This window comes from Mesocricetus auratus, unplaced genomic scaffold (genome assembly GCF_017639785.1).
Source record: "Mesocricetus auratus isolate SY011 unplaced genomic scaffold, BCM_Maur_2.0 Super-Scaffold_100004, whole genome shotgun sequence".
NCBI classification, from domain to species: Eukaryota; Metazoa; Chordata; class Mammalia; order Rodentia; family Cricetidae; genus Mesocricetus; species Mesocricetus auratus.
The window spans coordinates 88,239,301-88,254,669 of NW_024429189.1; the positions used below are offsets into that span (position 1 = coordinate 88,239,301).

A 15,369-nucleotide genomic window follows, 5' to 3' on the forward strand; every position below is an offset into this window, starting at 1 on the left:
GCCTGGGAAATGTGTTAGGATATATATATCAGAAGAAGCCCTGACAGGCATCAATGTTAGTCTCACCACTCACCCTTAATTTTTAAGCCATGGAGAGGAAAAAAACATACTGGAAGTTATCCTTTCAAATATTACAAGATGAACAAGTCAAAGAGTTAAAAATCTATTTGGATTTCTGACATGTTCACTTTATTATATTAAAATTTCCACTGAATGTCAAAGACTCCTTGAGGGGAACATTTCAGTAACTTGGTGGCTGAATCATGTAGCAATTATGAGTGTAACTTTTAAAGCAGTTTCCAGAAGGAAAGGGATTTTTTTTGAAGTATGTATAAATACACATACGCAGCAATGCTCTCCATATAGATACTCCAAGCCAGGCTCCCATTTTTAGGGTCGGTTTATATGCAACCAGCTCTAAAACTTCTCAGAAAAAGAGGGGCCCACTGTCCCCCAACTAATGTCCTGTGGAGTAAAAGTTCTCATCTGTTTTTCAGGTATGACCCACTTTAAAGGTTCAGGTTCCATATGAGTCACAGGCAGATCTTCCAAGGACCCGGATGGGCTGCAAACAGTGGACGAGGGGAAAATACTAAGAATGTCCACAGTCTGCTACCTTAGTCTCTTGGCTCAAAACACACTGGGGTAGGTGAGTAAAAATCTAGAATTTTGGAACCTTTTCATGGGACACTTTATTTATAGCCAGCCAGGCCAGAAGCAGTAGCATATAGGAGTAAGGGGTCAGCTACCCACAAGCAGTGAGCTCAGCAGGGCTCGCACAGGTATGTCACAGACATCTAAGTTTGCCACTTGGGGGTCCTGTGTGGATGCCTGGGAAAGGCTCCCCAAGGCTCCATGGTAACTGCAAACTCTTTGCTTCCTCCTGTTCCTCCTCCCACTCCCACTCAGGGTTCACAGCGGCCCCTTATCAGTGGCCCAGATAACCCCTCACTTTTCTAAACCAGTCTCCAGGCACTCTTAACTTTCATTATTCCTACTAAATTGAAAGCTCCCTTCAGGTAGAGCGAACACCCAGTCCTCCTGGAGCCTTGTGGGCAGATGCTCACATAAAAGCCTTGAAGCGTTTCCAGAATGGGGTCTCTGGAAGCTGTCTGCGGCTCAGTGGAACACGTGAGCCTGGGTGGTTCATTCCCTGCACACCACTGGAGTTGTCAGATGGCACTGTGTATGTGATGGTGTTTTTGTGTAAGTCACTAGCATCCCTAAGGTGAAGCAGTCCGATTAGGCAATGACTGTTTAAACACACATTAATCATGCATTACAAGTCTTAGGATGAATAGCACAATGCTCAGGAAAATATCTTGGACACAAGGCATCCCTTACAGACAAAAGTGATCTCTCATGTCCTGTCTGTGTACATATTTGGAAAGTAAGTGCACTCCAGGGAGCTACACTTAGTTAAAAAAAAAAAGAGGATGGAAGAATAAAAAAAAGGCATTTGCATGCTCCATAGGTTCCAGGGCTTAGGAGGATCACTTGCTAGGCAGCCAGCAAGTAGCTTTGGACTTTACTAGTCATCACGATGGATGAGCTGCCCAACACAAGCATCCCTCAGTTTTTTCAGCTGTGTTTACCTGTGTTCCTTTTCCTCCTTAGTACATAGGAAGGCTGGACTTCTGCACTGTGCCTGGTAGGGTCTGGCTACAAATGCAGGTTCCAAGCCTGGAGGTGGGGGTGGGGTTCTCACCTCCTCCAGGGTCAGGGCAGCCCTTGGAAGAGTCTTCCAAATGCCTTTACCTACTTACTGTGCTATCTTATTGGTCAGTGTGATATTTTTTCAGAGTGAAAATATGTCACGCAGAAAATCATTCATGATGCTCTTAAACCTCAAATATTAAACAGCTCATGCTGTGGATAATTAAAAGTAGATTTCTGAATGCCCATCTACCAGATGTCTGCCACCTCTCTGAAAATCAAGGAATGACAGCCATGACATCTACTTTGCTCAGGCCTGTCTCCATCTTGGGTGGAGACTAACCTAAATTGATCCCATGCAGCACATTCTTTTGGGCTCCTGTCTGTACAGGCACCTGTGTGCTTCCAAGTGCCAGAGGGCAATATCAAAGGTAGCCGTGCAGCTTTCCCACGATGGGTACAAATCAAACAGCAACCTGCTCTGCACAGCCATCAACCTCCTCACCAGGAGGGGAAATCTGGAGCAGCTCCATACTGACTTTTCACCGTGCCCCACATAAGCAAATGCCACACTAAATATATATCCCACACGCACTGTTATCAGGGAGACAGAGCAACCACGGCATTTATGCTCACGCCGGTGTTCTTTGTGTGGATTACAGTTCACCTCTAATGAAATGATTATTCTCTACCACAACCCAATTTTCTCTTATACCATTTTAATGAGATTCCGCCCAGTGTCACACAGGGGCACTGATGTAATTACCCTGCATAACTCCGCCAGCAAGGAGGGAATGCAACCTCCTTGTCCAAGCATTGCAGACCGGCAGCACCTCGGCAGTTCGTCTCCCTTGGTGCACCGCTGTGCTTTGGAGAATCTGGGAGCACAGCCATCACGCAAGCGTTGGCTGGGGCAACAGATCTTTGATACTGCACACTGGCTTTCAGGGATGAGAATTATAGTGTCCTGAGATCCGGAAAGTGCCACATGAAAAGAAGGGAGCCTGCAGCTTCTGAGTTGGGTCCCCTTTAGCTGGGATGGCTGGTGTGCAGCCACGTGGCCAGCTGGCTGTAACCTGCCATGGGTTGCTGAAGGGCGACCTAGCAGCAGCCTCTGAATAGTTCATCCAGGAAGGAAAGTGAGCCGGAGAAGAGGAATGGAGGTAGAATAGTTTTGTACCGTCAGCAGAAATTAAAATAAAGAAAAAAATCCACAGCAGAGAAAGGTGAAGTCTGGGCCTGAGAAGCTGTACCATTAGGAAGGGGCTCTGCCTTCCTGTTGTGGGTCATTCCTCCTGTAGTTTTCTAAGAACGACTTTCTTCTCTACCAGCAACTTTGTTTTAGACTTTGAGAGGAAGATGCTCTTACCTGTCTCCAGGGGCTATGAAATTTAAAACCATAGCCCAAGGCCTTTCCTACCAGGCCCATGAGAGGAAAGAGCTGGGAGGACACCACTGCATGGCTTTGCTGTGCTTATAAGGAGTCTCCAGGGCTTTCCAAAGGAAGCTTAACTGCACAGAACCTGCCAGGCAGAGCTTGAGGAAGGACCACACACCACAGAGCCCTTACTGGCTACTTCTCGGGAGTTCCCTGTGGAAGCACACCCGTCTGCAACAGTGTGGATACACCCGTCTGCTACAGTATGGATACACCGTAGGTAAGCCTACTGTGTGGTGGTCTGAATAAATTAACCCCAGGCTCAGATTCGAATGCTTGGTCACCAAGGTGTAACACTATTAGGATGTGTGGCCTTGGTGGAGGAAGTCTATCACTGGGGGTGGGCTTTGGGGTTTCAAATGCTCAAGCCAAGCCATGTCTGTCTCTCTTCCTGCTGCCTGCAGATTTGGATGTAGAACTCTCAGCCTCCGCTCCAGCACCGTGTCTGCCTGCAAGTGGCCATGCTCCCTGACAAGACAACAATGAACTAAACCCCTGAATCTGTAAGCAAGCCCCAATTAAATGCTTTCCTTTCTAAGAGTTACAGTGGTCATGGAGTCTCTTCATAGCAATACAATACAGAGTCTATTGACAGCAATAGAATATTGACTAGGACAGATGTTGGTATCTGTACTTCCAGAGAACCCAGATTCAATTCCCAGCACCCACATGGCAGCTAACAACTGTCTGTAACTCCAAGTTCTGATACCCTCACATAGAGGCAAAACACCAATGCAAATAAAACTATAAAAAAACAGTGTTGCAACTGTTATAGACTATGGGGACTTTTGAAGTTGGACTGAATACAGTTTTGCATTATGATATGGCTATAAGCCTATGAGGGCCAGGGAGTGGAATGTGGTGTTTTGAGTAAGAATGGCCCCTACAGATTTGAATTCTTGGTCACCAGGGAGTGGAGCTATTAGGAGGCATGGCCTTGTTGGAGGAAGTGTGTCACTGGGGGTGGGCTTTGAGGTTTCAAATGCTCAAGCCAGGCCCAGTGTCTCTCTCTTCCTGCAGATCTAGATGTAGAACTCTCAGCTCCTCCAGTACCATGTCTGCCTGCATGCTGCCATGCTCTCCTTTATGACAACAATGGTCTAAACCTCTGAAACTGTAAGCCAGCCCCAATTGAATGCGTTCCTTTCCAAGAGTTGCCAGGGTCACGGAGTCCACAGCAATAGAACAGTGACTAAGACAACTACCTTCAGTGTCTCATAGAGTACTTCTATAACACACACACATCCTCTGGAGGCTTTCCCATCAAACACACAGCAGCATGAGGTGCTCATACACGAACTTCGGAATGAACTAAATTAAGCTTTTTTTAAAAACTAAGAAGCCATCCTTCAAGCATGGCCTAACCCATGGTGGCAGAGGCAGGTGTGGGGAGCAGAATTAAAGAGAAGTGTCACTCCTATACTGTAACCAAACAAAGAGAAGGAAGTTTGGTCAGGAAAACCCAAGTGGAGGACAGGGGTCTGTGGACTTCCACAGACGCGTTGATTGTGAAGCCTGCAGCCTCTTTCTTTGCCTTACTGCACCTGGCCCACATACCTCTCCCTCTCACAACCTGACACCACAGCTGTAATTTACACTCTTTGTGTAAATGGAGCACTAAGTGCTCTACATTATACTTTTCATTTGTTAGCTCCATGGGTGCTATTTGCACCTAGGTATGTGAGCAGTAAAATCCCAGTAATAATGGTATTCAACACATTTTAACCCTTCAAAGGATATACTGGACTCTTCTATGATTTTTACAGCCACAGACCAAAAAAAAAAATCCAGACTAGTGGGACATGGTCTTCCTCTTTTACTTATTATGGTAATTACTGTTGTGTAGTATGTGGTATATGAGTGTATTGTTCACATGGGTGTGTGCATGTGTGCCTCAGGGTGCATGTACACGAGTGCACAGAGTGTGGAGCCCAGAGGGTGACACTCTGTCTTCCACAGTTGTTCTCCACTTCATGTTTTGAGACAGGGGTTCTCACTGAATTGGACTCACTGATTGGCTGCCCAGTGAGTTCTAGGGCTTCTCGCTGAGACTGGAAACACAGGCCATCGTGCCTGGCTTTGGATGTGGGTGCAGGGCATCAGAACTCAGGTCCTCGGGCTTGCTCATCACAATACTTTACTTCATGGCTCATCTCCCTAGTCTCCCTCTTCCTGTTATATAACTCACAGATGTTAGATGGAAGTTTCTATCTATGAAAAAATTCTGGGCTACCTGGGTAGAATGGTCATTAAGAGGGAATGTGGCAGGGAGGAGTGGGGTAGGGTTGAGGGTGGGTATGTGACACCATGACAGCTATTCCATTGATCCCCGCCAGTGTCCCAAATCAGTGAAATATCAAGAAAAGGGCGATTCAGTTTGTGACCTTCGCATTCCTTTCAGCTTGCTGGCTGTCACTGGGAACTGGCCCAGAGTCATAAGGCTGTGATCCAGACCAGACGCCTCTGCCTGTAAGTTACCTGAAGGTGGAAGTCTCTGTGGGACTGACAGTGGAAGCACATCTCAAGCTCTTTAGTGCACTTGCTCCTGTCCCTGGCCAGGAGATGCCACAAGATAGTGACTGGTTATATATTCTCAAACTATTCAGTTGCCTCTATGTGGTTCCCTACCCCAACAGTAAGGACCGAGAAGGCCCAGTGAGAAGTGGGGGATGTCGGTCAGACGAGAGATGTCAAGATTAGGCATAAGGATGACTCAACAGAGGTGGATGGGGTTGCTCTCTCCGCACGCTGACACCATCCCCAAGTGTGTAGGGTGTGTAGGGGAAGGGGCTGACTCATCCCGGTTTGCCACATCTGAACAACTGCTATGACATTTCACTTAGCACTTTTGTAGCAACTCCTTCTATATCGCTTGGCACTCGCCACATCTACCTTCTCTCGAAATAGTCTTGTCTAATGGGGGATGAGAGAGGACATTCCATGTCCTTAATGAGACTATTCCCATCATCCTATGAGGCTAGGACCAAGAGAAAGATGACTTTTTTTCATAAAGTCTTTTTTCTTTTATTTTTTGAGACAGGTTCTTGCTGATCCACTTTTTAAAATTCTTTCCAACTAGTTTTATTTCTTTCCTCTAAGTTCTCAAAACATTCTTCTCCAAGCTCATGCTTGTGTGTATGTGTACACATGTACACATGGATGCACATATACATATGTGTCCATGCCTGAAGACCAGAGGCCACTCATTGTTTTTTTTTCCTTTAAAGATTTATTTTATGTATATGAATGCTCTAGCTGCATATACACCTTTATGCCAGAAGAGGGGATTGGATCCCATTATAGATGGTTGTGAGCCACCAAGTGGTTGGTTGAGAATTGAACTCAGGACCTCTGGAGGAGCAGTCAGTGTTCTTAACCACTGAGCCATCTTTCCAGCCCTCATTGGGTGTTTTTTCAATTGCTTTCCACTTTATTTTTTTAGACAAGGTTTCTCACCAAATCTGGGAGCTCACAAATTGAGTTAGGTTGGCTAGTCAGTGAGCTATGGGGATCTACTTGTCTCCCCAGCCTCCCTCCATCCACCAGATGCTCATACTAAAACCCAAGTTGGCCCAGAACTTGCTATGTAGATCTGACAAGCCTGGAACTGCTGTGATCTCCTGCTCTGTCTTCTAGACTAGAGGAATGAGCTATCACATGTAGAACTTCCTTGGGAACAGATAATTGTGTAGTTGGTTCATTCTTCCAGGGTTTCAGAGTATGTTCCTTAGGGGAACCTTCCATGTTCATGTTTATCCATTCAAGCCCTGCCAATAAACCTGGTTACTCAGTGCTCCATAAACCCTGGCTAAACAGATCTCAGATACTTCCTTCTGTGTGCTATGTTAGGTCTCTTGCAGGGCATCCTTGGCATTCTCTTAATTACAGTGAGTATCCATCTCAATGCTGTCAACTCTCAAAAGTATGGTAGCAAGGAAGTTGGGCAAACTGGCTAGGAAACCAAGTTGTCTAGGTGTCACCTAATTCCAGAATATATGGTGAAATGAAAATAAGAGGTTAGAGAATGTGGAAGGAGAATAATATTGAAATAGTGAATAAATGATAAGCCAGTTGGGTGTGTGTAGTTTCAGAGAAAATATTCAGGGAGGCTTTCTGGGGATGCTGTAACTTAAGATGTCCTAAGACATCCCAGATGAATTGGTATACCTTTATGACGATAGGGTGATATTGAAGGAGTGTCCCGACCAAGTGAATACACTGTTGAGTAAATCTGACATAAGAAAATAGTACAACGAGACAGCCTGAAATATTGCTAACCTGAAGAGATAGTGAGCCTAAGGTTCCTTTATGTTTTTTTGTAGTTAATTAAAAAAATCTATATGAGTGTTTTGCCTGTGTGTATGTCTGTGTACATGTGTGTGCCTGCTACCAACAGAGGTCAGAAAGGACATTAGACCCTGCCCCCAACTCTAGCTATAGACAGTTGTGAGCACTGTGTGAGCACCTGCTGCCCACAGAGGTCAGAAGAGGACATTAGACCCCCCCCCCACTCTAGCTATAGACAGTTGTGAGCATTGTGTGAGTGCTGTGAGCTGAACCCAGGCCTTTGACATGAGCAGCCAGTGTTCATAACTGCTGAGCCATCTCTCAGCCCTGTTCCTCTGTGTAAGAGTGAATGTAAACTCAACATTCAGGTTCTGGAATGGGGGTGAGGGTGTTAGTATGGTTACTCTGTACCGCTGGGGTCATGCTTACTAGCTGTGTGACATCAGACAAGCACCTTCATGTGAGATTAAATGAGGTAAATCATACAAGATGATTTTATAGTATACAGCTCTCTCCCTGTAACTGCTGCTTACCGAGGGCTTCTGTGCACTAGATAATAAAGCACGTGTTTCACACAGTAAAGAGCCATAGAGTGGAAGCTAGTATAATTATCATCTAAAGGCCATCTCCTGTTCCTACATCCTCTACTGTAAACCAGGCCTCTTTGGATTCTAGATCTTAGCAAAAGCAATGGTGTTTTACTACACATGTGAATATATACTTGCTCTTAGCATATTTTGCAAAAGCAAAACTAAATAAAAAATTTCCTCAGCTTTGCCAGGCATTGGTGGCACACACCTTTAATCCAAGCACTTGGGAGGCAGAGTCAGGCAAATCTCTGTGAGTTCAAGGTAAGCCTGGTCTACACAATGAGTTTCAGGACAACCAACGCCACACAGAGAAACCATGTCTCAAAACCTAAAAAAAAATTTCTTCAGCTTTAGGTGTCCTGCAGATGCAAATTAAACAACAAGAGTTTTCCCTACAGTCTCAGCTCTTTGACACTGATCCTCTTTTGTGCATAGACATATAATAAAAATGTCAATACACCCCCCCCCACCACTATTGGAAGAATGTTTCCCGTTTTGTTATCCAAGGAGGCATCTTGAAAGAAACATGCATGGTTATATGTCCCTTCTCCAGGGACACTCTTTTCCCTGATGTGAAATAGGTTTTGGCAGCTGTTAGGTATCATTAGACCAAGGGCAGGTCAACTGCTCTCTCAGGCTTGAAATGAAGTTATCATCACAAACCAAAAATACTCAGCATTTGACCAAGAAAAGACAGCCAATGGAGATTCAGTTACTATGGGAAATTTCTTATTGATTTTGTAGGTCTCAACAGTGAGCATCTGAAAGTTTGGTTTGTGAGAATGAATGTGTTAGAAACGTATGAGAGATGACCTGCTTTGTGGAAAAAGACCTTTTTTGGGGCGTGGGGGTGAAGGGCTGGAAGATGGCACGTGTATCATCACTTTTCACACCTGAATGAAGTTGTTTTTGCAAATACATTTCTTTTTGAGTCAGGTGCTTGCTACCTCAAGACTGGTTTCAACCCTCCTGCCTCGGTTTCCTGGCCTGCACCACCATGTTTGGCTAATACACAACCTCTTAATACATTTTCATGAACAGTCTGTCTCTGAAGGAAATAAATCTTCTAATAAAGGAACAAAGTCTCTGATTATAATTAAGAATAAGCCAACAGTTTTGGAGACCAGTTCCTTCCAGGCATAGTCCTTGGTGGCCAAGGGAACCAGTTTTCAGTATTTTATATGGGGGGCTGAGAATCCTTTGGGGGTTCAGGTCTTGGTGGGATGTGGCCTATGGATAAGTCAAAGCTGTAATGGTAAATACATGCAAATGGGATCATTCGGAAAATTATTCGCGGCTGCATTCATTCGGCCCTGGATGTGAGGACCCCCTTCACTACTCCACAGACTAATCTGAATATGACTTCATCACACGTAGAACAGATCCATTTTCCAACAAATGCTTGGTTTTGTCTAATCCATTTTTTTTATTGACACAATAATCTCTAGAGCAGATAAGGTTTTATTTCTCATAAATGTATTCTAACCACTACACTACCAGGGAACTTTCTCAGAAATTTATGAGCTTTTACAAAGGAAGTTACTTTGGGGAAATTACTTCAAATGTCAAGGAACTCAAGGGAGTTAATCTTGGAATTTATGGTTCTATTTTTAATGTTTTAATCCAGACACATTTTCCCCCCTTAAATCCCTTCAAGCATCAAAGGTATAAATCAGCTCACCACAAGGGAAGCAGTAAGCTCCCTCCTGCCTTTCTTCAAGTCACCTTCTGTAGGAAGATATCAAAAATAGAATAAAATTAAAATCAATCAATTAATTAAATTTTAAATAAAACACACGTGGAATAAGATGCCATCTTTTTTGTGTTCCAAAGTTTTCAACATCTTAGTTACTTATAAACATCTGTTTGACAAGAAAAAGACACAGAACAGAGAAATCTGCAAAGACTCTGGTGCTGCTTGGGACATGTGCCCAAAACACCTCCCAAACGTAATTGCCTATATGCATGTTCCCTCACCTCTGCTTTGGAACACCCAGTATCATCAAGCAAAATGAATTAAAAAAAATTTAAAGATAGGGTCAATCACTCTGTAGCCTGGAAATCCCTATACAGAGCAGGCTGGCCTTGAACTTGTAAAAGCCCTTCTGTGTCCTGAGTGTTGGAGGTAGAGGCCTGAGCCACCATGCCCTGTTTAGATTTGCTTTTGTCTATGAAGGATGCCACACGGCCCTTTCCTTATGTGGGTGTCTCTGCCCAGAAAGGCTAGAAATCATGGGTATGAATTTCAGAAAAGGAACAAGCAAGGTGGGGATGACTAATGTTCACTAGAAGCCAACTAGAGTTTTAAAAATATATTTTGATGAATTTATTTTAGTTTGTGCATGTATGGCATATATGTGTACATGTTTGCGTGTATGAACATGTGTGTGAGGGTGTATGTGCACACACATGCATGTGGAGGCCAGGGGCTGACACCGCATACCTTTTTTTTAATCGCTCTCCACCTTATGTTTTCAGAAAGGGTCTCAGGTGACTACGGAGTCTCTTGTCTCTATTTCTCTAACATCTGGCTTTTTACATAGGTGCTAATGATTCAAACTCAGGTTTTCATACATTATTGACGGAGTCATCTCCTGGCCCTAGAGCTCACCTATTGTTTATACAACTTAATGCTTAGGCTTTAGTCTCCACAACACTGATGCACCGTACCTCCCATTTTTCTAACTCTATCTCTATCTTCTATCTCTAATTCTGCAGAAGTGAAGAATTATTGTCACTTCCTTTATTTATCCCTTTATCTATAATAACGGGAGGCACTTAGTCTTTTGAGGGTAGTAAATAGCTTTCTCTTCAGAAGATGATTCATGTGATAGTTTGTAATTTGTTTTTGGTTTTTTTTTTTTTTTTGGTTTTACGAGACAGGGTTTCTCTGTATTGTTTTGGAGGCTGTCGGTCCAGCCCAGCCTCAAACTCACAGAGATCCGCCTGCCTCTGCCTCCCGAGTGCTGGGATTAAAGGCGTGCACCACCACCGCCTGGCGATAGTTTGTAATTTGTAAAGTGCATATTCCACAAAAATTTAGACATCTAGCAATGTGAAAATGCAATCTGATCATTCTAGCAAAGTGATCAGAAGATGATAAGCTCATGCTTAATCCCACCTTCTCCATTCCAAATCCTTGCTTCTCTCCACCGTCATCAAGGAGGCATTCAGTTACACTATTATATTAGTTTGGGTTTTCTTTCAGTGCTTCAAAGCCATATAACCTGTGCTGACTAGTTTTATGTCAACTTGACACAGGCTAGAGTCATGAGTAGAGAGAGCCTCCCTTGAGAAAATGCCTCCTTAAAATCAGGCTGTAGGAAGCCTGCAGGACTTTTTCTTAGTGATTGGTTAGGGAGGGTCCAGCCCATTTGTGGGTGGTGCTAACCCTGGGCTGGTGTTCCTGGGTTCTCTAAGAAAGGAAGGCCAAGGAGGCCATGGGGAGAGCAAGTCAGTAAGCAGCAATTCTCCATGGCCTCTGCTTCAGTTCCTGCCTCCAGGTTCCTGCCCTGCTTGAGTTCCTGTCTGAATTCTTTTGATGATGAGCTGTGATATGGAAGTATAACACAATAGTAACCCACAAAAGATACCCACAAATGAAATATCTCCAGTGCAAGACCTAATGCCTGTCACTATAGTCTTGAGCACTGTGTTCCCCAGCCCTTTCCAAGACAGGATCTCACTAGGCAACTTAGGCTGCCCTGGAATTTACTATGTAGACCAGGGTGGCCTCGAACTCACAGAGATCCGCCTGCCTCTGCCTCCTGATATTAAAGGCGTGTGTGACCACCAACACCCAGTTGGAGAACTATGCTCTTGAAAATGGCTTTTTACAGGCTTTCTTGGTGGAGTTTATGCTTCCATGGTGAAGCACATGCATAAGGCCTTGAGTCGAAGGTCTCTCACACAATAATGGTAACAATAAAACACTTCCCCTTAATTACTAATTCAATAATCACATGTCTTTGATCCCCAGGAGCTTCCCTCCCCCGCCCCCAGTTTCCTTGTTTTGGTGAACACATCATCACATCTTGCCTCCTTTACTTCTCTTTCTAACAGAGACACCCCGTGCTGGTCTCAGCTCATCTCATTCTCCTCTACTCCAGAAACTACACATGGTTGGGAGTCTATTATACAAATGAAGACTCCGGGGTTTGGAAATGCTAAGCACATGTTGTCTATGAAACCATTTGTGATTATTTATGGAGTATACCGAAGAGAATTTTTGTCTTTCGGGTTTCTCTGTCAATGACACAAGTGTGGCCCTCTTGTCTTAATTTAAAAAAAAAATCACTGAATGTCTTGCCAAAGAATGATTCACTGGTGTCCACACTAGGACCCAGACTCTCAGAAAAACATTCATATGGCTGGGTTGACAGGTAACAAAGCCAATGACAGACGGTGTGGAATAGTCCTGCAGGCTCGCTCATGCCTGAGTACCGTACTTCATGTGCCATGCATGTGATATGTTTAAAGGTTGGGAAAACAGAATTCAGGAAGAGTGGAAAGTACCAGAAAAGCAGGGAGGGAGAGATGGAGGGAGGAAAGAAAAAGGAGAAGAAAAGAAGTGAAAGGGGAGTCATTTTCCCTGCCTCTGAGGCCGCAGCTTCTGTAAGGAGGGTGCATTGGGTGCACTGGAGTTCCTATTGATACCACCATTGCTGGATGCCCCTCTTCCTGTGTGGTGGTCTTCGTCACTATAGTTACCAGGACGACGGGCTCCATAGAAGCAGACACGTTCTGTTTCCCACCTTGTGCCTCTTCTGGCCATTGCTTCTTTTCACATCACACCCGGCATGCCAGCCACACTGACGTCAACTCTTCGACCCACAATCCAAACCTAAGAGCCTTGTTGACCTCCACACAAGCCCAGTCTTGTCCCTGCCCCGTTTCTGAGCTTTCTCACATGTGAGCCTCTAGTGACTATGTAAGAAGTCTCTCTCTTTGGGCCTCAGAGCCTGCTGCCTCCATTCCCCTAAACAGAACCATCTGCTACCCATGGACTCACCAGCAAAACATTCTTTGATGAGTCACAATTAATGACAAGTACAATGTGAGTACTGCCAGAATGGTAAATTTAACACTACTCAAATATTCATCACGGACTAAAGAAAGAGTCTTTTAGCTTTCAAAATTGAAATATTTTAAGCTTTAGAAAACTGCTTGCCTTTAAAAAGAAACCAAACACAGTCCCGGTAGTTCCAAAAACGTCAAACGGAACTGAGGCTGTCGGCAAAGCTTACATCATGTGCTCAGAATAATTGCTATTGGTCTGAAGAGTCGATGGAGGAGACTCGGTAAATAGAGTAGTGAACAACGGTGGGAGACGAGACACAGGCGCTGATAGCAGGAAGTGAACGTTAGGCCAGGTGAGGATGTGGTTCAGACCTCACACACGGAGCCTTTCCGGTTTCAGGAGGACATCACTGAAGAGTGTTTTCTGGGTTGAGATTCATGGTATCTCTGAGATATTTTTTCCTGGACATCTTGTTTGTTAATGGACAATGGACTGGGTACATGCTCTCTTCTCTTCCCTTATCTATTGTGAGGCCTATGGACGTTCACAAAACTTACCCTATGGAATGATTAGTTTTAGAATCTGACCACATAATGGAAACCAACAGCTCTCCTTAAGTCTGTTTCATAATCATTAAAAGATAAAAAAGAAATAACTTGGCAATAATGAAAAATGGAAAAACAAATGCAATTTAAATGAGTCTCTTTCATGACTTTAGGCTGAGTAGCAAAATTAGGTAAAATCTCATATCATGTGTACAAACAAAACCTAACCTGTAGAGAAATGTAGTTTTTGAAGCATTTATGGGGCTGGGGAACGAGCTCAGTGGGTAAAATCACTGGCCACATGAGTCTGATGACCTGAGTTTAACACCTAGAACCTGAATTCAAAGTTTCAATTGTACAATTTGTGATCTCAGACTTCCTCAAGCAAGATGGGAGGCAGGAACAGAAATCACCAGAAACACTAGAGACCCCACCCTAAGGAGCTGGAAGGTGACAACTGCCCGCAAATGGCCTTCTGACTCCCACACTTGTGCTTGCAAACATTCCCTCTCTCCCCCATGCTCCTTTAAAAAATGTAAAAGCATTTGTGGGTGTAACTTTTATTATAGCCATAGATTAAGACAGACGTCTAGTCATTCCGGGACTGAGGAGGCAGAGGCAGAGGCAGAAGGATCTATGCCAGTTCAAGACTAGCTTGGTCTATATAGTGAGTTCCAGGCCAGTCAGAACTACACAGTGAGAGTCTGTCTTAATAACAAGAACTCATTAGTAATAGATCAAGTTTAAGCTTAGTCACAAAAGCTCCATATAAATGTTACCACGTACAGTGGTTCAGATTTGCACATAAAAACTTCTTAGTACTTGCATCTATTTAGTGCTTGCCCCTTCAATTAGATCTAACCCAAAGAGGGAAGATATTACCTAAATGCTAACTCCACACCATGATAATCCCCTCACTTTTGCATTCTGCTTGGTTTTATGTCCTTAGCAACTGAAATCCTTCTATCCCATTGCTTTAGGTCAAACAGAGGGGTGATACTCTATAGCTAGCTCCTCACGGGTGGCTCCCCCTGCTTTCTTACACCATCCAAGACCTCCTACATCAATCATTCATCAAGAAAATGACCACAGGCTTCCCACAGGCCGATCTAGTGGGGGAAGCTTCTCAGTTGAGTTTCCTTTTCCAAAGTAACTCTAACTTAAAACTAGCCACATAATATGACTTGCTTATGCTTGGAACAGTTTTATTTAAGTACAAATTTGGGGAAAATAGAGCATAAAGAATTCTGGTTTACGGGTCAACTAAATTATCTATTTTTATGTGTTTGTGCAATTTTACAGGCTATGTTCTACTTATATAAACATTCATTCATTTATCCTCATAACACTCACTGTCTCCGTCAGCTGTCTTCTACTGTGGCAAACACTAAAAGGCCAACCTGGAGAGAAAAGGGTTTAATTCACCTTATAGGTGAGGGAAGTCAGTGCCTGGATTCAGGAGCTGATGCAGTCCATGGAGGGGTGGTGCTTTTTGGCTTGCTCATCCTGCTTTGTTATACAACCCAGAACCACCTGCCCACAGTGCTTCCACTTCTCAAATGTTAAAACAGGGTTAAAGACCTGTAGTAACTAACAGGTTACTATATTTTTAGAACTGAGCCCTGAACATAGAAAATGGGTTTCTGATTCCATGTTCCACACATTTGCTATCTACACCAATCTCAGAAAAGAGGGGGCATCACTTTTATTTAATCATCATTTTGTACGTGTGGAAAATTCCAAACATACACACAAAAACAGAGAAAACAGTTTAAGAAATTCTCGTATCAATATCACTCAGTTTCAAAAACAATAACCCTACAACCAATACTG

The 15,369-nt window shown here is 43.8% G+C and overlaps 1 protein-coding gene across 8 annotated transcripts in view; it reads right to left on the reverse strand.

Moving 5' to 3' along the window:
• Positions 1-15,369, reverse strand: part of Frmd5 (FERM domain containing 5) — a 275,096-nt gene that overhangs the window by 65,048 nt on the left and 194,679 nt on the right. The window contains exon 1 of one of the 8 annotated variants that reach the window (XM_013112414.3): positions 9,653-9,673. The exons of the other annotated variants lie outside the window; for them this stretch is intronic. The gene's annotated coding sequence lies outside the window, so the exon portion shown is untranslated. Of the gene's footprint in view, positions 1-9,652; positions 9,674-15,369 lie in introns of those variants that run through there. 8 annotated transcript variants of the gene reach the window in all.